At 48.6% G+C, this 26,129-nt stretch overlaps 1 protein-coding gene and 1 pseudogene across 3 annotated transcripts in view; one reads left to right on the forward strand and one right to left on the reverse strand.

Annotated features, from left to right (window-relative positions):
* The window catches only part of Nkain1 (sodium/potassium transporting ATPase interacting 1), a 61,917-nt gene that overhangs the window by 13,638 nt on the left and 22,150 nt on the right, over positions 1 to 26,129 (reverse strand). The gene's annotated exons all lie outside the window — the stretch shown is intronic.
* On the forward strand, positions 3,846 to 9,530 carry LOC123460907 (annotated as a pseudogene).

Here is a 26,129-nt window from a genome sequence, read left to right on the forward strand (position 1 = left end):
CCCAGCACTGGGGCCACAGAGTGAGATCTATCTTTGACAAAAACAAACAAAGAAACTGAAAGAGACTAATGGAGAGGGGGAGGGGATATGATGGAGAGTGCAGTTACAAAAGGGTAAAGTGAGGGGGGAGGGAATTATCATGGTTTATTATCTATAATTATGGAAGTTGTCAATAAAAATTAATATTGCTGGGGGCTGGAGAAATGGTTTAGTGGTTAAGGTGTTTGCCTACAAAACCAAAGGACTGTGGTTCAATTCCTCAGGACCTATGTAAGTCAGAATCGCAAGGGGGCACATGTATCTGGAGTTTATTTGCAGTAGCTGAGGCCCTGACATGCCCATTTTCTCTCTCTCTCTTTGCTTCTGTAATAAATAAAGAAGATAAAATATGTTTAGAAAACTTTACACAGGCTTGGGCTGCAAGGTCACTGAGAAATCAAGCTGGAGCTGAGCTAAAAACCTCCTCCCTGAAGACCAGCTGACAGAAAGCTGGAAAAAGCTATGCTGCATGCAGTTCAGTAGGAGAGAAATCACCAGTGAAGATAAACAACAGTGGACACTGCAAGCCTTAAATTGGGCCAGCCAGGCCAAATGAGCCAATGGGTGTGAAAGTGGCACGTCTGTTATGGGGGAGACCAACTACTTTCTAGTTGGACTGGAGGCTTGCTCCATAGGAGAGGATACATGCCTGATACTGAAAGACCTATAATGGAGGAAGTCATGAGGCCTAGGGGTGTAATGCCTGCTGGTGTCGGGCTAAATGCATATATGATACTCACCAAACTAACCAGTAAGCACTTCTCTTAACATTCATATCCATATGTTAATGCTACTCTCACTTTTTTTTTTTTTTTTCAAGGTAGGGTCTCACTCTAGCACAGGCTGACCTGGAATTCACTATGTAGCCTCAGGGTGGCCTTGAACTCATGGCAATCCTCTTACCTCTGCCTCCCTAGTGCTGGGATTAAACGTGAGCACCACCACACCTGGATTTTTATTTTTTATTCTAGTTTTTTTTTTGAGGTAGGGTCTTAGTCTAGTTCAGACTGACCTAAAATTCACTATGTAGTCTCAGGGTGGCTTTGAACTCGTGACAATCCTCCTACCTCTGCCTCCCAAGTGCCCGAGTGCTGGGATTAAAGGTGTGCGCCACCACACCAGGCTTGCATTATTTTATTTTATTTTTTGGTTATTTATTTATTTGAGAGTGACAGACACAGAGAGAAAAGCAGATATATATATATATAGAGAGAGAATGGGCGCACCAGGGCCTTCAGCCACTGTAAACGAACTCCAGACGCGCCATCTCGTGTGCAAGTGTGACTTGTACACTTGTGTCACCTTGTGCATCTGGCTTATGTGGGATCTGGAGAGTCAAACATGAGCTCGTAGGCTTTGCAGGTAAAGCCTTAACTGCTAAGCCATCTCTCTAGCCTGAATTTTTTTAAAAGGTTTTTGTTGTTGTTTGTTTGTATTTATTTATTTGAGAGTGACAGACAGAGAGAGAAAGAGGCAGAGAGAGAAAGAGAGAGACAGAGAATGAGCACATTAGGGCCTCTAGATACTGCAAACGAACTCCAGACGCATGTGCCACCTTGTGCATCTGGCTTATGTGGGTCCTGGGGAATCGAGCCTCAAACTAGGATCCTTAGGCTTCACAGGCAAGCACTTGACCGCTAAGCCATCTCTCCGGTCCCCATTTTTTTTTTTTTTTAAATCCTGATAGACAGAACTCTGTAGCCCAGGCTGGTCTTGAACTCATGGCAATCTACCTATAATCCCAGCATGATAAAGGCTGAGGTAGAAAGATTGTAAATTCAAGGCCAGCATGGGCAACTAAGCAAGAGTAAGGTCCTACCTCAAAATACCAAAAAAGAAAAAAAAAAAGGGGGGGGAGGAAAGAAAGAAGGCTAGAGAGATGGCCCAGTGGTTAAGATGCTTACCTGGGAAGCCCAAGGACCCAGGTTTGATTCCCCAGTTCCCACTTAAAGCCAGATGTACAAGGTGGTGCACGTGTTTGGAGTTGTCTGCAGTGGCTAGAGGCCCTGGCTCACCCATCCCATTATCTTTCTCTATGTACCTATTTCTCTCTCTTTCCCTCCCTCCCTCTGTCAAATAAGTAAGTAAATGAAAGGAAGAGAGGGAGGGAAGGAAGGAAAGAAGGAAGAAAAAAAGAAGCCGGGCGCACGCGGTAGCACACACCTTTAATCCCAACACTCGGGAGGCAGAGGTAGGAGGATCGCCATGAGTTGCCCATCCTGAGACTCCATAGTGAATTCCATGTCAGCCTGGGCTAGAGTGAGACCCTACCTCGAAAAACAAAAACAAAACAAATAAATAAACAAAAAAAGAACAAAAGATGGCTGGGCATCATGGCAAATACCTTTAATTCCACCAGGGGGAGGCTGAGGAGGTAGGAGGATCTCTGTGAGTTCAAGGCCAGTCTGAATACAAGGTGAATTCCAGGTCAGCCTGGGCTAGGGTGAGATTCTGCCTCACAAACAAACAAAAAGTGGTGGCTAGGAATTCAGTTCAGTGGTAGAGAGCACTTGTCTCGCATGCTTGAGGCCTTCAGTTTCCAGCACTGGAAACAAACTTAGAAGCAAAACAAAACAGGGTAGAAGAAAGGGTCTGAGTTCCAGAGGCCTTTCCTGGCAGGGCAGCAAGAGGAGGTAGGCTGATGTCACCACACAGATGGCAAAGCTTGGGCAGACACCCAAGGAGCTGCGGGCTTGGGCAGGGCATTTGGGATCCTGGAAGTGCTAGGTCCAACCCCGGCACTTTCCCATCTGCCGCTTGTGGGTGACTCCCCTTAAGGGCTCTGCTGATTGCAAGAGGCTTTCCAAGTTCATCTTCTGCTAGGTATTCCTTGGCAGAAAGACTGACCTGAGATCATTATCTCACTTTAAGGAAAGGGAACAGGAGGTTCAGAGAAGGGAACGTCTCGCCCAAGGTCACAAGACAGGCAGGAGGTAGAAGAGACCTTTCTCTGCCTCCTGCCTCACCATGTTTCCTAGCAGGCGCTGGCTCGAGAGTCATGAAGCACAGGTGGAGAATGGAGAGTGCACCTCTGACTGCTGGAGGACTTTGGCTAGGTCACCTGCCCTGCTGGGTCTCAGGCTTCTTGCCCATACAAACCAGAAAAAAGGACTAAGCAATCCACTGTGGGCGTTGATGGTGGTTGGCCTTGGGGGAGGAAGCCTGCAGGCTTGCCCAGGATCTCAGCCCCGCCTCTGTGATGTTTCCCATCCTGGATGTTCTCACTCTGCTGGTAACAGGCCCTGGGAAGAGGGTACCCATCCAAGGCTGGATGAGGAGGCTGTGACATCACCTAGGCTTGTGGTATAGCTGGCAGAACTTGTGCCCAAATATATTATCCCATTTGCAACCGAACCCCCCCCCTTCCCTGCCTGTGTTCCTGTGATCTCACTGATAGAGTGAACACCAGGGGACATCAGCAGCTTTGTAGAGTCCAGCTCTGTTGTGACTTAGGGCAAGTCCTGTTCCCTCTCTGAACCGATTTCTTCAACTCTAAAAAGATCATCTGAGCTGGAGAGATAGCTTAGCAGTTTAGGTACCTGCCTGCAGAGCCTTAGGACCCAGGTTCAATTCTTCAGTACATATATATAGTCTCAAATAAAAAAATGAAAATAAAAGCCGGGCATGGTGGCGCACGCCTTTAATCCCAGCACTCAGGAGGCAGAGGTAGGAGGATCACCATGAGTTCAAGGCCACCCTGAGACTACAGAGTTAATTCCAGGTCAGCCTGGACCAGAGTGAGACCCTACCTCGAAAAAATCAAAACAAAACAAAAAAAGAAAAACAAATATTCCTGAACAGCGGTGATGCAGCAACAGCTCAGACACCTGCAGGCTGCTGCAATGATGTGTAAGTGGCCTGTTACTTTGATGGGGGAAAACACTGGAAGCCATACGGAACCGCTACTCGGCTTTGGGAGCGTCTCCACGTGGTCGGCTTACTGGCCATCTGGGACTTCTGTGGGGGCCTGAGGGCAGGTTCTGGGAAAACTCTCTGACTCTCAGCATCCTCTCTGACCTCCATACAGTGCAAGACGCCCTGCCTAGTGCTTTTCCTAAACTCAGATGTCACTGCTAGGAACAAAACAAATGTCACCATAGCCATATCGGAGCCCAGCCAGAGGACAAGTCCCCTGACACTGAACCCAGAGTGATGACAGATGAGGAAGACAAGCCACTTGCTTCTACCTGCCAAGGCCTACAGAGTGAAGTCCTCATTCCTGCCCTCTCCACCCTTCATCTCTACAAGGCTATTTGCTGCTTCCCCTGACTCCACCCATGTCTGCCTTCAAGCCACAAGGTACCCCCTCACTCTGACCCCGAGGGCTCTTAGCCCTGCATGCTTTCCCCTTTCTGGCAGCTTCTCCAGGGAGTTGACTTCCCTTCTCTCCTTCTATGCTCCCCAGGCACCAACGTGAGGTGAGAGTCCTCCAGGTTCTCTCTACTTTCAGAACATGTGACTCTGCCAGGCGTGGTGGCACACACCCTTAATCCTGGCATTCGGGAGGCAGAGGTAGGAGGATCACCGTGAGTTCGACCACCCTGAGACTACATAGTGAATTTCAGGTCAGCCTGGGCTACAGTGAGATCCTACCTCAAAAAACCAAGCCAAAACAAACCCCAAAATAGGACTCTATGGCCCCTTGCCTGCTGGCCACATCATCCTCTGGGCTCCAAGTCTTGCCCCATCTCTGAAAAGGAGTTTAGACCTTCGTCTTAGTCCTTCCAGTCCACTCCCACAATCTGGGGCCACTCCACCTAGCCTCTCGGTCTGTCAAATACCTACCTATGATTCCCCTCCATGATTCCTCTTCTGTAGTGCCCTGGGCCACACCATCACCTGTATATACAACCTCAGCCCCTTCTTTGTGTGGGGTACACTTATGAATGTGCCATGTGGAGGCCAGAGGACAACCTTACTGCTGCTCCTCAGGAACACTGTCCACTTTTTGTGTTTTTTTTCCTGACACAGGGTCTTGCTGTGTAGCATAGGTTGGCCTTAAAGTCATTATCCTCGCACCTCAGCCTCCAGAGTGCTGGGTTACAGGCCTTTGCTAACATGTCCACCATTCCTTATAGACTTAATGAGCTCAGACGTGGGGCTTCAGGGGATCCCAAACATGTCTAGGTGCAGGACCTTCAGATCTCAATTTTAGTTTTAGTCTCCTTCCTGCTCCTTCACCAGCGCCTAGGTGTCCTGGAGCCCTGGTTCTCTGGTGGGACAGTCTCACATCTGCCTTTTCTCCTTCCATCTTTTCTCTCATCTAGCAGTTCCAGCCCCTACCCCCACCACCATGGCCTATTCCAAGCCTAACCCACCCTTTACTTCAGAGTGAAGCCCCAGGCTCCCCAGCTGCCACTCCCCTGGCCCCAGCTCTCTACCCCCCACCTCTGATTATTCATTTATATGGGTAGCTGCCAGCTGAGGGGGATGCTGTTGCCATGGGAACATGCAGCCCCTTGTCAGGGCTGCCTCTGGTCTCAGTAGGATGCTCTTGTCTGTCTAGACTCCAACCCCAGGAGCCCAACCCCAGGTGGGGGTGGGGGAGGGGTGAACAATGTGGATGGATCCACCCCAGCCTCAGAAAACTGGTGGGGGAGGAGGGGGAGACAAGGGCAAGGAGGGGGCCGGGGTCAGAGCCATGGAACCCATCAGAAGCCTGTGGGACCCAAGCCCTTGCCACCCAATTCTGCAAGTCCACTACTTCCCTGGCCAACAGTCCAGCATGAGGAGGGCAGTGCCTGGGGGATGCAATCGTCCAGGCAGTTCAGTTTCTTATTGATAGTGGTTCATGGAGAGGCGAAGCTCCCTACCTGGGTGTCTTGCAGACCAGAGTTGCAACCCCAGCTTAACTAGTGACTCATGTGTGTCTCTGGGCAGGTTACTCCCCTTTCTGGGCCTTGTTTTCTTCACTGGGAAAGTGTTCTGTCCCACAAATCTTTCAGCCAGCCTGGTGCCTGGCATGCAGCTAGTGCTCAGTTCATGGCAAACAGCTTTTGCTGCACCCCCATGCTCAAAGCCCCCCTTTCCCCAGTGGAATTCTGAAGCAGCTGACAAAATTAAACTCGACTCAACTCCTCATCCGTGAAATGAGGGAGTGGGCTGAAGCCCAGGCCTCAGGCTGGAAGGAGCCCTGGAGATCAGCTGGTGTGGCCCCTCATTAGGGCTGGGAGGCAGTGACAGCGGGGAGGGGCAGCCACTGCCTGAGGGGAGGGGCTCCACCTGGCGTCTGTGCCAATTGTGTGCGAGTTAAAAGAGACACAGGAGCGGGCTGAAAGGAAGAGTGGTGAGACCAGGGGGTCTTTGGCAAAGGCAGGGAAGGAACTTTAATTCGCTGAAAAGATTTCTTGGGCTTGGAATGTCAGCCGCCCCCAATCTTGGGAGGGGGGTAGACTAGGGACAGAATGTGTGGCAGTCAACAAGCTGTGTATCCCCTGCTGTAGAGAGAACAAGTCCAGGGCTCAAGCCCCAGTACAACATAAATTGGACATAGTAACTCATGCCTATAATCCCAGCATCTCGAAGGCAGGGGCAGGAGGATTGCCACAAATCCGAAACCAACAAGGTCCACATAGCATGTTCCAGGCTAATAATGGATACTTGGGTCTCTCACAAAACAAAACAAACAAAACAGGAGCGGGCTGGAGAGATGGCTCAGCAATTTAAGGCGTTTGCTTGCAAAGCTTGCTGGCCCTGGTTTGATTCCCCAGAACCTGTGTAAAGCCAGATGCACAAAGCCGCACCGGCACCTGGAGTTCATTTGCAGCAGGAAGAGGCTCTGCCATCCCCACACTCACATGCTCTCTCCCACTATCACTGTCTCTATCTCTCAAATAAAAAATTAAAAAGGGGCTGGAGGGGGCTGGAGAGATGGCTTAGTGGTTAAGTGCTTGCCTGTGAAGCCTAAGGACCCCGGTTCGAGGCTCAGTTCCCCAGGACCCATGTTAGCCAGATGCACAAGGGGGCGCACGCATCTGGAATTCATTTGCAGTGGCTGGAAGCCCTGGAGCGCCCATTCTCTCTCTCTCCCTCTATCTGTCTTTCTCTCTGTGTCTGTTGCTCGCAAATAAATAAATAAAAAATGAACAAAAAATATTTAAAAAAAAGAAAAAAAAGGGGATGGAGGGATGGCTTAGCAGTTAAGGTGCTAGCCTACAAAACTAGAGGACCCAGGTTCGATTCCCCAGGACCCACGTAAGCCAGATGCACATGCTTCTGGAGTTCATTTGCAGCAGCTGAGTTCTCCTGCCCCCCACCCCACTTCTTTCCCTCTCAAATATAAATAAAAGTAAGATTTAAAAAAAGTAATAAGTACCAGTGTTGGTTAAAATAAATAGAGCTAGTTGGAAAGCAGAAGAGGCTCAATGGAGCAGGGATAAGGGAAAGAAAAGAGGAAAAGGGGAGGATGGTGAGAGGGTATTATGATCATGACATACCGTCTATAGGTATGGGGGTCGTCAATAAAAAGTTAAAAAATTGGGGGGCTGGAGAGATGGCTCAGAGCTTAAAGGCACTTTCTTGCAAAGCCTAACTACCCAGGTTCGATTCCCCAGGACCCACATAAGCCAGATGCACAAGGTGGTGCATGCATCTGGAGTATTTTTGCAGTTTCTAGAGACCTTGGCGAGCCCATTCTCTATCTTTCTCTTTCTCTCTCTTCAAATAAGTACATAAAATACAAAAAGGTAGTTAGACACAGGTATAATGGCATGTGCCTATAATCCCAGTACTGAGGAGGCAGAGGTAGAAGAGTATGGTTTTGAGGTCAGCCAGGGCTATGGTAAGACTGTCTGAAAAAGAGAGTATAAAAACAAAAAGTGGCCAAAAAAATAAAGAAGGGAGCCAGGTGGTGCATGCCTTTAATCTCAGCACTTGGGAGGCAGAGGTAGGATTGCTGTGAGTTCGAGGCCACCCTGAAACTACACAGTGAATTCCAGATCAGCCTGAGCCAGAGTGAAACTCTACCTCGAAAAACAAAAACAAAAACAAAAACAAACAAAAAACAAGAAAAAAAGAAAGGAGTCCAGAGGCAGACAGCCACAGACCTCTTGGGGCTGATGTTGGTCACAGGACCCTCCTCTGTGCCTAGGGACCTGACACAACACACATGCATTGTATGCCTCTCCTTTTTCTTCAAGAGCTTCAGTGCCCTTCTGCCTCTCTGTATGGGCTCAGATCCCACTGGAAAACATCCAAAGCTGCAAAAGGAATGTGATTCCATTAAAAAAAAAAAAAAAAAAAGCCAGACACCAAAATATGTATATATGTATGACAGCAAATGCAGACTCAAGAGCCAAAGGAAGACAACATGGTTCTGAGAATTTATCTCTGGAGAGCAGGAGGTGGGGGTGAAATCCTTCAGCTTGTAAACAAACACTTCAGAAGATCTGAAATGTTTCACAACTCAGTTACACGCTTAAGGAAGTTGAAGGCTGGGGAGATAGCTCAGGTCAGCTGCCTGTCATGTGCAAGGCCCTCAGTTCAATTACGCTACTAACACTCCCCCGCCCAACCCCTGCCAAAAAAAGTTTTAAAAAGCCAGGTGTTGGTGACACATGCCTATAATGCCAGCAATAGGGAGGTGGAGGAAAGAGGATGAGGAAGGAGTTGAAGGCCAGCCTTAAACATATTGAGTTTAAGGCCAACCTGTAACTACATAAAACCCTGTCTCAAAAAAAAAAAATAATAAATAAAAAAGAGGCTGGAGAGCCAGGCATGGTGACCATACCTTTTAATCCAGCACTCGGAGGCAGAGGTAGGAGCATCACCATGAGTTCAAGGCCACCCTGAGACTACATAGTGAATTCCAGGTCAGCCTGAGCAAGAGGGAAACCCTACTTAAAAAAAAAAAAAAAAAGAGGGCGACCAGGTGCGCAGGGCTCCAGGCTCCATGTGTACGCTTCCCTGCCTGTGAGAACGTCCGCCAGGTCCCTCACATCTCAACCAGCGGGAAACTGTGAACGGTTCCTTTTACTTGGGGACCATACAGAGAGATTCACGTCTGAGGAAGGAGCTGTTGGCCACAGACCCTCCTCCAGGCATCACATGCTGGCAGGAAAGGACCAAGGGGATGATCTGAGAGCTCGCACTCATTTGAACCTCAGCGGATCTGATTTCTGACTCCAACCTATCATCCAAACATCGATTCTAGTGGAAGAATCTGTCTTGATGTTCCCAAATTGCCACCACAAGGTACATGGAGACCATCCCTCAACACTGCTATAGCATTGACCTCTATCCAGCTGCTCACGTCACAACCCAGCCCTGATGACCCACTGATGGCTGGCATTTCTTCAGAATTTAAGTCCCCCAAGAAAGGGAGGCAGTGGACAGAGATGCATGCAAGACAGAAACAAACGGCTGAAGAACAGTCTGACACTTCCCCAGAGGCCAGTGTATACAACTCAGTGCAGAAAGGAAGGCCAGAGCTGGGAGGCATAGAAAAGAAATTTCATCCTGATGTTCAGGGAGTTTGTCCTCATCCCTCTTAGTTAATGGATTCTTAGACAAGGTGGTCTCATTTGCTTGCCTTTCTTGAATGTTTTTCTTTGTATTTGATGTCTTAATTTTTTTGTTTATTTTTATTTATTTATTTGAGAGCGACAGAGAGAAAAAGAGGCAGAGAGACAGAGGGAGAGAGAGAGAATGGGCATGCCAGGGCCTCCAGCCACTGCAAACGAACTCCAGATGCATGCAGCACCTTGAGCATGTGGCTTACATGGGTCCTGGGAATGGAGCTTTGAACCAGAGTCCTTAGGCTTCACAAGCAAGTGCTTAACCACTAAGCAATCTCTCCAGCTGATGACTTAATTTTTATATTATATAAAAGACTCTGTATATTTATGTCTTCTGTAATGCAATCATTTCTTAAGTATACCTTGTTTTATTTATCTTGCACATATGTATTTTGAAAACTTTTTTTTTTTTTCTTTTCGAGGTAGGGTCTCACTCTAGCCCTGGCTGAACTGGAATTCACTATGGAGTCTCAGGGTGGCCTTGAACTCACAGTGATCCTCCTACCTCTGCCTCCCGAGTGCTGGGATTAAAGGCGTGTGCCACCACGCCCGGCTTGTTTTGGTTTTTTGATGTAGGGTCTCACTCTAGCCCAGGCTGACCTGGAATTCACTATGGAATCTCAGGGTGGCCTTGAACTCACAGTGATCCTCCTACCTCTGCCTCCCAAGTGCTGGAATTAAAGGCGTGTGCCACCACGACTGGCTTGAATTTTGAAAACGTTTAAACCTAAAAAATAATGATTTGATTTCAAAAAGCAACAACAACAAATAAAATAAAATAAAACAAGCAAATAAAGGAGGCTGGAGAGATTGCTTAGTGGTCTGAGACCACTAAGGGCCTGGGACCTCCCCAGCACTCACATAAACAGCTGGCCACGGCCACACACTTCTATAACCTCAGTCTTTGGGAGCAGAGGGAAACAGAGAATCAGTGGGGATCATTAACTGGGGGAAAAATGGTTAAAATGGCAGCTCTGGATTCAAGAAAATAGGGGTGCTTGGTGTGGTAGCGCACACCTTTAATCCCAGCACTCACAATACTGAAGTAGGGGGATCACCATGAGTTCAAGGACACTCTGACACTACATAGTGCATTTCAGGTCAGCCTGGGCTAGAGCAAGACACTACCTTGAAAAACCAAAAAAGAAGAGGGGGCTGGAGAGGTGGTTTAGTAGTTAAGGCGTTTGCCTGCAAAGCCAAAGGATCCAGGTTCGACTCTCCAGGACTCATGTAAGCCAGATGCACAAAGGGGTGCATGCATCTGGAGTTCGTTTGTAGTGGCTGGGGGCCTTGGTGTGCCCATTCTCTCTCTCTTTCTCTCTGCCTCATTCTCTCTCTCAAATAAAAAAAATAAATAAAATATATTCAAAAGAAACGAAGAAGAAAATAGGGATGAGTGAGGAGGTCAGCTGGCGTTCTCCTCTAACCTCTGCACTTGTGTTCACAGGGCATGTGCGTCTGCACCCACACACACACGCCACCCACACATCATACCACACCCCACATTCTACACCCAGGGCCAAGTGCAGTGACCCATGCCTCTAATCCTAGCACTTTTGAGGCTGAGGCAAGAAGATCACCAGAAGTTCAATACTAGCCTAGGCTACATAGTGAGTTCTAGCCTAGCTAGGACTACCTACCTAGTAAGACCTTGTTTCATAAGAACAAAAGTAAAACAAAGAAAAAAAACACTAGAGAGCTGGGGAGATGGCTCAGCAGGTAAGATCACAGGAGGACCTGAGTTCCATCTTACCCATGGAAAAAGCTGTGTTTGGCCAGGCATGGTGGCACATGCCTTTAACCCCAGCACTTGGGAGGCAGAGGAACCGTCGTGAGTTCAAGGCCAACCTGAGACTACATAGTGAATTCCAGGACAGCCTGGGCTAAAGTGAGACTCTACCTTGAAAAACCAAAAAACAAACAAACAAACAACTCCAGGTTCAAACACAGCAGAAGAGCCACAGGGAGGACACTCAATGTTGTCCTCTGCATGTGTGCATCACACACACACACACACACACACACACACACACACACACACACACGTACACACACCCCAGAATCAGGACCTGACCATGCTGTGATCTTGGACAAGCCTCAGTGCTCTCTCTATACAATATTGGCTTCTGTAGCAGAACCCAGCCGTTTTGGCTGGTGTTGCTGTGGCCTTCCTGCTTGCTGGGCCCTTTCCTTAGGGCCCTGTTGGTTCCAGAAGCTGGCTCTACAAACCCTTGGGCCAGCTTGTCCCCCGGTTATGCCTGGTCATCACAGCCCTGCCCCCTCCAGCCTGACTTCACCCAGATCCATCCCATTCCTTCTTCTAGATACCGCAGGCCCAGGGCCCCCTTGTTCCCACTGCAGTCACGCACACCTTCTGAAGTTCTTCAGACAGGAGGCGGCAAACCTTGGGACTCAGGCTCTGGTCTGCATCCACTGCTTTCTCCGTTAGACGGCAGAGGAGGTGGAGGGATAGTGGTTATCGGCACTGAGCCAACACACCCAGCTTTCCCATCTTGGTCTTCCTTCCTTTCTCTTTCTTCTTTTTGGTTTCTCAAGGCTGACCTGGCACTCACTCTGAACTCATGGGGATCCTCCTACTTTAGCCTTCTAAGTGCTGGGATTAAAGGCATGAGCCACCACACCCAGCTACCTCGATGTTCTTTATTGAGCACCAGCTGCGTATTAAACTTCACCCTCATGGCCCACCTCCTGAGCCCGCACTCGGGTACAGCTGAGGGAGAGCTACAGCAGGGCTTGTGCCTGGGGACACAGAGGAACACCGTGCAGCCACACTCTTACCGTCCCCTTCCGCACGGCGCTCTGGGCTTGCCTACTTGGCCTGTCGGCATGCTGTGGCAACAGGGGATCTTGCCCTTTACAGGGCCGATGGAGGGGCCTTCTGCTTTACAGGGTAGCTGCCTCTTTCTCAGGACAGAACATCATACTCAAGTCCCAAACTGCCATCTGTCCCTTGCCACCTCCTGCTGTGGCCCAGCCCTCCACTTCGGCTGGGGCGGGGGTGGGGCTAGACAGCAGCTGGTGACCACCTTCCCAGTAATTAGCCCTCAGAGACCAGCTTGGAGCTGTGAGGAGGCCCAGCACTGTCTCAGCAGGCTGATCTGGTCAGCTTGGTCTTGTCAAGAGGTAGGGCTCTGGCCTTTGTCTCCATGGCAACTCCACTCCTTCATCTCAGTGACTATTGACCCATCCCCACCTCTTTTCCAGCAGGAGGGGGCGCCTCCTTAGACCCCTTCTGGGCAGATTCCTCTCACTATACCTCAGAGCTGGCAGCTCCATTAGAGCAACCTGCCTCACAGTTATCCAATTATCATACATTTACATTAATCTGCATGAACCCCAGGCCCAGTAGCTCAGGGCAGGACTACCTAGGGAAGTCTAAGGAAAATCAAAGTCCTCTGGTCCCATCGGGCACATTTCCTCATTGACCACATAGGCTAAGCCCTCCTGAACTACCATGGGAGGCCTTTGGGATAGTGACTCGGTGGCTCAGTTTCCTCTGGAGGTGAAGATGTGCTCCCGGCCATGTTACTGTCCAGACGCACTCCCAAGCCCCGGGCTTGCCACACTTGGACACTCAGCATCTGGAGTGCCCACAGAAGCCCCCAGCAGAACTTGTACTTAAATTGAGGCTACTATACCCCACCTCCTGCTTGGCTGCCTCCCTCATTTCTGGGTTCTGGCAGGAAGTGGATAAGATGAACTGTATGCCAGTGTACACTTTTGGCTCTTTTTTTTTTTTCTTTTTGGTTTTTAGATGTAGGGTCTCACTTTAGTCCAGGCTGACCTAGAACTCACTATGTGTTCTCAGGGTGGCCTCAAACTCACGGCAATCCTCCTATCTGTGCCTCCGAAGTGCTGGGATTAAAGGCCTGGCTTCACTTTTGGCTTTTTGCCAACATCTCCTATGGACTTTTCCCAGGGAGCACAGGGCCCCTTGAAGGGTCCTGGCCCCAGCAACAAAGACGTCAGACAACCAAGAGAAGCAATGTAGGGTAGGTAGTGAGAGGCAGAGGTGTGGGCTCTGCCACTCATCAGCTGTGTGATTTTGGGATCATTTTTCATATAAGCCTCAGTTTCCCTATCTGTAAAACGGGGATGTGCGTGGACTCCATACTTCCTAGATTTGCAAAAATTCAATGAGATCATGTCTGTCAGGTATGTGGGACAGTAATCACAGGTTCACCATTATTAACAGGGACAGGAGGGCTGGAGCGACGGCTAAATGGTAGGTGCTTGCCTGCAAAGCCTAAGGACCCAGGTTCAGTTACCCAGGACCCACATAAAGCCTGATGCACAAGGTGACACATGTGTCTGCAGTTTGTTTGCAGTGGCTAGAGGCCCTGGTGCATGCCCTCTCCCACCTCTAACAAATAAAAATAAAAATAAAATTCTCTCTGAGCTGGGCATGGTGGCTCATGCCTTTAACCCTAGCACTCAGGAGGCAAAGATAGAAGGATTGCTGTGAGCTCAAGGCCACACTGAGACTACGTAGAGAATTCCAGGTCAGCCTGGGCTACAGCAAGGCAAGACCCTACCTTGAAAAACCAAAAAATGAAAGACCCACGTAAGCCAAATGCATAAGGGGGTGCATGCATATGGATTATGCTTGTGGTGGCTAGAGGCCCTGGCATGCCCATTCTCTCTTCTTCTCGATCTGCCTCTCTCTCTCAAATAATTTTTTTCTAAAGTGACAGAACAGGGCTGGAGGGATGGCTTAGCGGTTAAGGCATTTGCCTGCAAAGCCAAAGGACCCAGGTTTGATTCCCCAGGACCCACGTTAGCCAGATGCACAAGGGGGCACATGCATCTGGAGTTCGTCTGCAGTGGCTAGAGGCCCTGGCACACCCATTCTCTCTCTCCCTTTCTCTGTCAAATAAATAAATTAAAATTAAATATTTTTAAAAAGGTGACAGAACATATTTGTCAGAACCCTACACTTATGGACGTAAATCTCTCCCCTCTCTAAGCATGGGAGAATTCAGACAAAGGATTCTAAAAGTCCAACACAATCTGAGTTCAGGGCCTCTGTCAGCTTTCTGGCATTGGACAACAGAGGTCTGTACGTGAATAAAGGCTCTCTCCCTCAATGAAAAAAAAAAAAAACACAAAAAAAAAACAAAAACGTGATAAAAGCCAGGAATGGTGGCACACACCTTTAATACCAGCACTTAGGAGGGTGAGGCAGGGGGATTGCCATGAGTTTGAGGACACCCTGACTTTAGGCCAGCCTGGGCTTGGGCTTGAGCAAGACCTTACCTTGATAATCCGAAAAAAAAAAAAAACAAAAAACCCCAAAAAACAAAAAACAGAAACCAATGATAGAAATGAGAAAAATCCTGGGACTGCCCAGAGTCCAGGAAGACTTTTACAGAGGAGGCACACTTGAATTTGGCTTTGACTGTGATAATGAAACCCTACTGGAGGCTGAAGGTGCCCCTCAGAAGGGGCATGGTGGAGTATATAGTAACTGCACATAAAGACACGCAATGTAGTAGGAAAGAATGTCCAACTATGCCTGGTATGAAAAGGCAGGTTGTACAGCCATGGGAGCAGTCACAGAGAGAAAGAGGGAGCTGAGGGAGGACGGAAGGAAGGAGGGAACTTGCTAACTCTGGGGAGTAGGATCTGGAGGTTTTGAGATTCAGTCATGTGTATTTCCCTTGAGGATTAATACTTATATGAAAACAAAACTAAGGCATAAACAGAAGGAAATGATAGAAGATAAATGAACAGGGATGACACTGTGAGCTGGGAGTAGAGTTGACTGGCCCTTCCAGTTGACCTGACACTGCTGTTTCTCGGAGCGCAGCGCTTTCAGGGACAAAATGCTCAAGCTGGGATAGACTGGGTTCTGTGGATAGATGAGTGGGGTAAGCTTGAAGAGATGCACTGAGGGGCAACAGGGAGCGGAAGATGAGGCTGCACCGCAGACCCAGGGCTCCTTTCACTGGTCCTTAAGAGACAGCAAGTTGTGAGTGGAGGGCCATAGAAACTGAGGTTCGGGCTTGAGGGGAGAGGAGGTGAAAATACTGAACACTGGCCGGGCGTGGTGACACATACCTTTCATCCCAGCACTTGGGAGTCAGAGGCAGGAGGACTGCCTTGAGTTCGAGGCCACCCTGAGACTTCATAATTGAATTCCAGGTCAGCCTGAGCTAGAGTGAGACTCTACCAACAAAACAAAACAAAACAAAACAAAACAAAACAAAACAAAACCCCAACATTGTCCCCTCTGCTCCTGCCCTAGAACTCACTATGTAGCTGAGGATGACCTTGAACTCATGGATCCTCCTGCATTCACCTCCCCATGCTGAGGTGGATATACAACAGGGTGCTAGGGGTTCAGGAAAGTCCTTGAACCCAAAACCCTAGATTCATGTCTAATTTTTAAAAAGTATTTAATTAATTTATTTGACACAGAAAGAGAGAGGGGGGAGAGAGACGCATGCGCCCCCTTGTGCATCTGGCTAATGTGGGTCCTGGGGAATTGAACCTGAGTCTTTTGGTTTTGCAGGCAAGTGCCTTAACCACTAAGCCATCTCACCAGCCCTCATGTCTAATTGTAATCAAAAGAATTGAATAAAATAAGACTGAGAAGGATAATTATTAAATTTTTATATTTATTTAGGGAAATATAGAACCAAGGAAAGATATCTACGTGGCCTGAGAGGCCATATGGTGGGCCCAGAAAAAGCATGGAAAGGTCAGAAAATAAAGTTCAGGGCTGGAGAGATGGCTTAGCAGTTAAGGCACTTACCTGCAAAGCCCATGGACCCAGGTTCAATTCCCCAGTACACACATAAGCCAGATACACAAGGTGGCACATGCGTCTGGAGTTTGCGTGCAGTGGCTAGAGGCCCTGGAGCACCCATTTCCTCTCTTTCTCAAATAAATAAGAAAGTTCAAAGAGCTCCTGCCATGTGGAGAAAGAGCCCATGTCAAAGAAAGAAACCAAAGGCAAAGCCCATGTCGGCTCGGCCCAGCAGCTGGAGGTTCCCGAGTGGTCAGGCATCTCAGAGAATTCGCCCTTCCTGGACAAACATATTTACAATCTTATGGTGGTGGGCCCTACCTTCTGGCTCAGGTGAGCCAGAGGGACAGATGATTGGTTAGGGGAGGGGTTGACTTAAAAACAGAACAGCCAAATTCTGGAGTCTAAACTTGACCAACCACAATGTCAGGATTAGATTCAAATTCTAGGAGAGACCTTCCCCTTCCAGGGTGGGTCCAGGCTGGTGGTGGAAAAAGGGATCTAGGGCAAAGAAAAGAATCCAGATCATGCTTTGATCTCTAGCACGTGCAAACTGCAAGGATAGGCCCAAAGACATTCCTGTTTCTTACTTTCAGGGGCCCAGTCCCCCTAACCATCTAAAAGAACTACCTAACCCCCACCCCAGACAGATGTGCATCATCATACCCAGTTGCTGAGACCTTTTTGGCAAGCTGAGGGTAGAGCCTAGGATCCTTCCCCGTGTCTGGCCCCCACTCATCTCCCGGCTAACGCCCATGCTGCCCATGTTCCTACGGCTACTGAGGCCTCCCAAGCCCACCTTACAGACACAGCAACCCCTGCAGGTCTGGCAGGACCACCCCCTCGGAGGAAGAGCCTCAAAGCAGGGGTTGGGGAGAGGATGGCTCTGGAAGAGAAAACAGCACAGCAGGGATCTCCCAGGAGATGCTGACTGCAGACAAATGAACATTTGGATAAGTAAAATGGTGATTAATCAGATCCCCTGGCTAAGTACGATTGAACGCACCCTATAATTAAGCAGAAAGCACCTTGATGGATCTGGCACTTTGGCAGAGAAGCAGTGTTTAGAATTTCAGGATGGATGAGGGGGATGGAAGTAGGGGGGAAAAGACTGAAACAAAACCAGCCAGACTCCCCCCAGCTTTTTCCTTTTTTTTTTTTTTTTTTTTTTTAAATTTTTATTTAGTCATTTGAGAGCGACAGACACAGAGAGAAGGACAGATAGAGGGAGAGAGAGAGAATGGGCGTGCCAGGGCTTCCAGCTTCTGCAAACGAACTCCAGACGCGTGCGCCCCCTTGTGCATCTGGCTAACGTGGGACCTGGGGAACCGAGCCTCGAACCGGGGTCCTTAGGCTTCACAGGCAAGCACTTAACCACTAAGCCATCTCTCCAGCCCACCTTTTTCCTTTTTTCTTTTCTTTCTTTTTTTTTTTTTTCGAGGTAGGGTCTCACTCTAGCCCAGGCTGACCTGGAATTCACTATGGAGCCTCAGGGTGGCCTCAAACTCACGGCAATCCTACCTCTGCCTCCTGAGTGCTGGGATTAAAGGTGAGCATCACCACGCCCGCCCCCCCCCCCCCTTTTCACGAATGAGAAACTGAGGTGAAAGATGTAAACAGTTGCCAGAGGTCACACGGCTAGAAACTGACAGCCAGGGCTGAAAGAAACATGCAAGGCCAAAAAGGATCCTTGAATACAAGGATAGCAATATTTCCAAAAACAATCTACACATTCAACACAACCTCTACCAAAATTCCAACACCCCCACCCCCCTAAAATGGATAAACTGGTCTTAAAGTTCATATGGAAATGCAAGGGAACACAACTTGCAAAAGAACAATGTTGGACGTCTCAAGCTTCGTGACTGCAAAACCTGTGGCTAAGCTACAGTGATCCCTACGGTGCAGGAATGCCATAATGCTAGACAGGGTCTGGGAAGATGGCTTAGTAGTTAGAGACACTTGCCTGCAAAGCCTGTTAGTCCCCGCTCAATTCCCAAACCACCCATGTCAACTTGATGCAAATGTGGCACAAGCATCTCATGTTTGTTGGCAGTGACAAGTGGGCCTGGCACTCCCATACACATGCACACACACCCAAATAAATAACTTTATTTTTTAAAGCTACACAGGGCTGGAGAGATGGCTTAGCAATTAAGGGCATGCCTGCAAAGCCTAAGGACCCAGGTTCGATTCTCCAGGTCCCATGTTAGCCAGATGAACATGGTGGTGCATGTGTCTAGAGTTCGTTTGCAGTAGCTAGAGGCCCTGGAGTGCCTGTTCTCCCTCTATCTCTCTCCCTCTCTCTGTCTCTAATAAGTAAGTAAAAATAAAAATCTTAAATGTTATTTTCAAAAAAAGCTACATACACAGAGCTGGGCATGGTGGTACACACATTTCTTTCTCTGTGAGTTCGAGACCACCCTCAAACTCCATCGTGAATTCCAGGTCAGCCTGGGCTAGAGTGAGACCCTACCTTGAAAAACAAAACACAAAAACAAAACCAAAAAAAAAAAAAAAAAAAAAAAAAGGAGGGGGTGGTTTGGAGAGATGGCTTAGTGATTAAGGTGCCTAAGGACCCATGTTTGACTCTCCAGATCCAATGTATGCCAGACACACAAGGTGGCGTAAGCATCTGGAGTTTGATTGGTGTTTGGGGATCCTGGTGCACCAATTATCTCTCTCTTAAATAAAAAATATTGGAGGGGGGCAGCACAAATTAGTCCAATAAAAGCCCTTGTGGGGCTGGAAAAATGGCACAGCAGTTAAAGGAGCTTGCTTGCAAAACCTGGCTGAGTGGGTTTGATTTCCTGGCACTCAAGTAAATTCAGATGCTCAGAGTGGTGCATGTGTCTAGAGTTCATCTGCAATGCGAACAGCCCTAGCATGCCCAATCTCTCTTTCTGTTTGCAAATACGTCTATGGAGAGGGAGACACCAGGTGACCTCCAACAGGGTCTCAAGACCACCCAGTGGACAACACATAGTCTTTTCACAAACAATGGTGGACTGGATATCTACATCATGTCATAGATAAACATTCACTCAAAATGGATTAAAAACCCACATGTGGGCTGAAGGGACAGTTTAACAGTTAAGGTGTTTGCCTACAAAGCTTAAGGACCCAGGTTCAATTTCCCAGTACCCACATAAGCCAGATGCACAAGATAGTACATACTTTTGGAGTTCATTTGCAGTGGCTAGAGGCCCTGGTGTACCCATTCTCTCTCTCACAAAATAAATACATATTTGATTATTACTTTTTTTTGTTTGTTTGTTTTTCGAGGTAGGGTCTCACTCTATCTCAGGTTGACCTGGAATTCACTGTGTAGTCTCAGGGTGGCCTTGAACTCGCAGAGATCCTCCTACCTCTGCCTCCCAAGTGCTGGGATTAAAGGCCTGCACCACCAAGCCCAGTTTAATATTTTATTTTCATGTATTTATTTGAGAGAGAGAGAATGGTCATACCAGGACCCTGGCCATTGCAAATGAACTCCAGACATATGTGCCACCTTGTGCATCTGGCTTACATGGATCCTTTGGCTTTGTAGGGAAACTACTAAGGCACCTTTCCAGCCTGTGCATTTTTTTTAACTTTATTTATTTAGTTATGAGAAAAAGAGGCACACACACACACACACACACACACACACACACAGAGAGAGAGAGAGAGAGAGAGAATAAATGTGTGCATCAAAGCCTCTAGCCACTACGAAGGCACTCCAGACACATGCCATTATTTGCATATGGCCTATGTGGATACTGAAGAATCAAACTTGGGTCCTTAGGTTTCACAGGCAAGTGCTTTAACCACTAAGCAACCTCTCCAGCCCCTGGCTCTCATTTTTTTAAAATTTATTTATTTGTTTACTTCCAAGCAGAGAGCGACAGTGAGAAGAGAGTTAGACCAAGAAAGAATGGGTATGCCAGGGCCTCTAGCCTCTGCAAATGAACTCCAGACGCACGCATCATTTTATGCATCTGGCTTTAAGCGGGTACTGGGGAATTGAACCCAGATTGTTAGGTTTTGCAGGCAAGCACCTTAACTACCAAGTCATCTCTCCAGCCCTTATATTCAATTAAAAAAAATTATTTGCAAGCAGAGAGACAGGCAGAGAAAGAGAGTATGTGTGTACCATGCCCTGCTTTATAACTCAAAATTTAAATATGTGTAAGTAGAAGGATTAAGGGTTCAAGGATACCCTGGGCAACACACCATGTTTGAGACTCTCTCAAAAATAGGTGTGTGTGTGTGGGGGGGTGCTGTGGTGGTGCACGCCTTTAATCCCAACACTCAGGAAGCAGAGGTAGGAGGATTGCGGTGAGTTTGAGGCCACCCTGGGACTACATAGTGAATTCCAGGTCAGCCTGAACTAACTAGGGCAAGACCCTATCTTGAAAAGAAAAAAAAAAAAAAAAAATGGTGGGAGGGCCCCAGACACAACTCACTTCTCAGGAATCCATTCAGAATGATTTTGACAAATGCACTTATGACTACAGAGCAAAATTACCTTCTTAAATGGCTTGCAATGTATTAAACTTTTTTTTTTTTCCCCCCCCAGGTAGGGTCTTGCTCTAGCCCAGACTGACCTGGAATTCACTACATAGTCTCAGGGTGGCCTCAAACTCACAGTGATCCTCCTACTTCTGCCTCCCAAGTGCTGGGATTAAAGGCATGCACCCCAAAGCTGGTTGTAAACGCAGCACTGCGGCGTCAGCTGGTGGCCTCTGACCTGGGAGCATTGCAACGTACAGACCAGCCTGCGCTACATAGCAAGATTATGTCTTACATCAAAATAAAAGAGAGAGTGATTGATATGGGGAGGGGATATGATGCAGAATGGAATTTCAAAGGGGAAAGTGGGGTGAGGGAGGGAGGGTATTACCATGGGATATTTTTTATAATCATGGAAAATGTTAATAAAAATTGAGGAAAAAAAGAAAAAAAATAAATAGAAATAAAAATAAAGGCGTGCACCATCACGTCCGGCCTACTTTTTAACTTTTTATTGACAACCTCCATACATATAGTCAATACACCATGATCATATTCCCCTCTCACCACTCCTCCTTTTCCCCCTCATGAATGCCCCTCCACTGAGGCCCTTTTTCTTTCCAACTAGCCTTTCTTCTCTGGCTCTCACATGCTTTCTACCGTCTCTGGTGCAACGGTTCCTGAGCAAAATGACTTGTGCTCAGTGCTCTGAAGGAGGAGCACCGGGAAGAGAGCTACGATGGGCGTGGTCAGGAAGACTTGCCCGAGGAAGGGATCTGAAGGAAGAGGAAGCAGGATTAGGACAGGGAAGAAGGTTCAGGGACAAGGACTTGTGGAGGAAGCTGATGAGCACCAGGGCTGGAAAACACCCTGTGGAGCATGGGGCCTAGGGGAAGGGCTTGCGGGGCAGGGGGGCGCTGGTGGAGGGAGGACGCGCAAGTGTCCCTGTGGGGAATCACACAGGAGCTGGAGGCCACCTCCACGTAAAGCCATATTCATGTAAGCTGACTCGGGAAGAGTGGCCCTCCTGCTCTAAGGCTCCAGGGAAGAAAATGCTGATGGAAACCAGTCTCACTGCTATGGCAACAGCAGCCAGTTCTGCCTTCTTAGAGGAAGAGCCAGGTGAGGAAGTCTGCCTAGCAACAGTGGCTGCCAGGAGCCAGTGGCAAAGGTGCACAGCTGCCCTGCCCATCTATCTATCATCCTTCCAGTCTTGCCTGGAATCCCAGGTTCCCTGCTTCTTCCAGGAGAGTCACAACAGCCACCTACATCGAGCCTCCCCACCGCCCCCCAAGGCTCAGATTGTGACTCACGCTGGCTTGGGACATGAGAATATTAGATCCACAGGATGGGCAAGGACAGTGAAGCTCAGAAAAGTGAAGGGGCCCACGCCCCTGGCATCCTTCCTTCGGCATTGGGGTTCTCTGCTGCAGTTGGACCAAGGGGGACCCTCCTGTGAAGGGTCATTCGGGGTCTATGGGTGCAAGGCATGAAAAGAAGCTGTGGGAGAAGGGAGGGTTTTACAGGATACCCTAGGGGGATGCCTAGGGCCTCGGCTTGATGGGTTTGTGCTCTGAGCTTGAATATAGCACAGTGACAATGGCTAGTTATTTTGCATGCATGAACTGTACCGGGCTTTATGCCAAGCACTTGGCATACATCATCTCATTCAGTCCTCACAACTACAGGTGAAGGATGGGTCATGGCCCCATCCTTCTATGGAAGGCAGCCTCTATACTCCAAGATCTCAGGGCTGGAGAGGGGCAGAGCTGTGGCAAGCCGGGTGGTCTGACTCAATCCTGAGCTCTTAACTAGACACCTAGTGAGCTACAGTCTCTGCTCGCCCCCCTCTCCCCAGTCTCCTGGACAGACAGGAAGATTAGTGGGCAGGGCCATGGACAGGCAGGAAGAAGGGAGTCCAGCGGACTCCTGTAATCATCTCCTGGCCCTGGACCAAGGTGCTGGCAGACCCTATGGAAGGAAGACTGGCTGCTACATACAAAGCTGGAGGAGAGGAAAGAGGAGCAGGACAGCCTGGCTTGTCGGTCCTACTATGTGCAGGTGCTGCAGGCCCTTCCCCTCAGGTCCAAAATGACAGGTAGTGGTAATAACAGCCAACACTTACACTACGGCGCTCATTTCTTGGGTTCCAGAAAGCTTTGATTCGTTTAGTCCTCACATATACATGCAAAGCAGACTGGGCTCTTTGCACTTGATGGAAACAGAAGCACAGAGTCATTTGCCCCAGGTCAGAGCCGCTGAGGGTTTGCACCGTAGCTTCTGGCTGGAGTCCAGGGTCTTATGAGACTCACTGTCCCAGCAAAGTGAGCCCTTGCTGAGGTCATGGGTGCCAATGGAGTGAAAGCACCCCCTCCTGGGAATGTCTGTATTGTACTATGCCTGATCGTGGGTCCCTTGCTGCTGCTTCCCAGACTCTCCTCAAGCATCTGGCCCTAGCAGGCCTTGGGAAACCAACCATGCCTCCCCACCATGACCTGCGTCCCGTCTAGATGAGCCCAGGCTCCAACACACCCAGCCTGTCACACACTTTGGCAGAGGATCCTAGTGTCCCTGGTGGCTTGTCTTGGGGATGACAGCTTGTGGCAGCTTAGGGACTGCAGTCCATTCAGATGGCTCACAAGGCTGCTGACCAGCAGTCAGGCAACGACAGGCTGAGCATCTGTCAGCACCCAAGACTGATCAAGCCCCAGGGGGAGGGTCTGCTTATGCCTCACCCCAAGTCCAGACCTTCTCTTAACATTTGGGGGCCACAGAACCAGGGAAGAATAGCAAAGGAGGCCTATATATTGATATCTGTTTGAAAGTTATGCACAGGGCTGGGGAGATGGATTAGCAGTTAAGGTGCTTTCCAGCAAAGCCAAAGGACCCAGGTTCAATTCTCCAGTACCCATGTAAAGCCAGATGCATAAAGTGGCCATGCGTCTGGAGTTCATATGCAGTGAGTAGAGGCCCTGGAGCACCCATTCTCTCTCTATCTGACCCTTCTCCCTCTCTCAAATAAATAAAGAAAAAAAATTTTTTTTTGTTTTTTCGAGGTAGGGTCTTACTCTAGTCCAGGCTGACCTGGGATTCACTATGTAGTTTCAGGGTGGCCTGGAAATCATGGTGATCCTCCTACCTCTGCCTCCTGAGTGCTGGGATTAAAGGCGTGTGCCACTACACCCGGTTTAAAGAAAATATTTTTTAAAAAAGAAAGTTATTTAAAAAAAAAGTTCCCAGCACTTGGGAGTCAGAGGGCGGTTACCAGCACTCAGGAGGTAAGAGGATCGCCGTGAGTTCAGCCAAATGCTTGACCTGCAAGCAGAAAGATCTGAGTTGGATCTCCAGTATCCACATAAAAATACCAGGTGTAAGCTGGGCATGGTGGTGCACAACTTTAATCACAGCATTTGGGAGGCAGAGGCAGGTGGATCACCTTGAGTTCCAGGCCACCATGAGACTACATAGTGAATTCCAGGCCAGCCTGAACCAGAGTGAGATCCTACCTTGAAAAATAAAACAAAACAAAACAAAACAAAAACCTAGGTGTGGAGAGTAGGGAAATGGCTCAGTAACAACACTTGCTTGCAAGGCCTGCCTGCTTGAGCTCAATTTCCCTATACACACATCACGCCAGGTGCACAAGCGGTGCCTGCATCTGGGGTTTATCGGCAGTGTCAAGAGGCCCTGGTGGGTAGGCCTGTACTTTCCCTGTCTTTGCAAAAACCTAAAATAATAAAAAATGTAAACTGGGAATGGTGGCACATGCTTTTAGTCCTAGCACTTGAGAGGCAGAGGTGGGAGGATCCTTGTCAGTTCCAGGTCAGTCTGGGCTAGAGTGAGACCTTACAAAGCCAAAGGACCCAGGTTCGATTCCCTAGTACCCACCTAAACCCAGATGCACAAAGTGCTGCATATGTCTGGACTTCTTTTGGAGCCACTGGAGGGCCCTGCCGCACCCATTCTCTCTCTCTGTCTCTCTTCTCTCTCTGCTTGCAAGATAAATAAATAAAATTAGCTGGGCATGGTGGCGCATGCCTTTAATCCCAGCATTTGGGAGGCAGAGGTAGGAGGATCGCCACGAGTTTGAGGCCACCCTGAGACTACATAGTGAATCCCAGGTCAGCCTGGACTAGAGTGAAACCCTATCTCAAAAAAACCCAAAAATAAATAAATAAATAAAAATAACAGGTGTGCCAAGAAGATAGTTGTTTTCTTTAACAGGTCTGGCGGTACAAACCTGCAATCCTAATCCCAGCAATGGACCAGTCTAACCCAAGCAAATGAGAGACCCTGTTTCAATTAGAGTGAATAGCATTCCTGAAGATGACACCAAAAGTTGTTCCCTGGCCTCCACATACACTCAAGCATGTGCCCCTGCAAACACATGCGTGCCCGTGCATAGACACACACATACACACACACAGTAATGGGCCAAAAAAACAGCACTTGGGAGACAGAGGTAGGAGGATTGCCATGAGTTCGAGGCCATCCTGAGATGACATAGTGAATTCCAGGCCAGCCTGGGCTAGAGTGAGACCCTACCTCGAAAACATAAAAAAGGCAACTTTAGGGTTGGAGGGGTTGCTCAGTGGTTAAGGCATTTGCCCTCAAAGCCTAACAACCAAGATTTGAATCCCCAGTCCTCATGTAAAAGCCAGATGCACAAAGCAACATATGCATCTAGCGTTCATCTGCAGTGACTAGAGGTCCTGGCGTGCCCATTCTCTCTACGTGTCTCTTCTCTCTGTAAATAAATAAGAAAAAAAAATTTTTTTTAAAGGGGCAGTTTAGCAGGGTGTGGTGGCACATGCCTTTAATCCCAGCACTTGGAAGGCAGAGGTAGGAGGATCACTGTGAGTTCAAGGTCACCCTGAGACTACACAGTGAATTCCAGGTCAGCCTGAGCTAGAGTGAGACCCTACCTCAAAAAAACCTTAGAAGGAAGGCAAGAAGGCAACAAGAAGTCAAGGCAAGTTTTAGCTGAGAGAGGCAGGATCAGCACTGTAGTCTCCTAACATCCCTCCACAGCTCACAGGACAGATCTAGGGCTGACTGGTGAGAGAGGCTGGTAAGCTGGCCCACTAAGGACCCTCACTGGCTCCAGCTGGAGGGTGCTCCTACCTTTGGCCTAACAATGTGTGAAAAGGAGGACCATGAGAAGTCAGAGGCCCCTGCTGGGCACAGAGGCTGTTGCCAGGGTGACCACCTGTCACTTAGAGGAAGAGGGCAGGGTCTTATAGAGAGAGGTCAGTGATGGGGAGCTGGTTGTCATGACAACCTTCCCTCAGGTGGAACAGGGAAGGTTG

Source organism: Jaculus jaculus, chromosome 5 (assembly GCF_020740685.1).
Source record: "Jaculus jaculus isolate mJacJac1 chromosome 5, mJacJac1.mat.Y.cur, whole genome shotgun sequence".
In the NCBI taxonomy this organism is placed as follows: Eukaryota; Metazoa; Chordata; class Mammalia; order Rodentia; family Dipodidae; genus Jaculus; species Jaculus jaculus.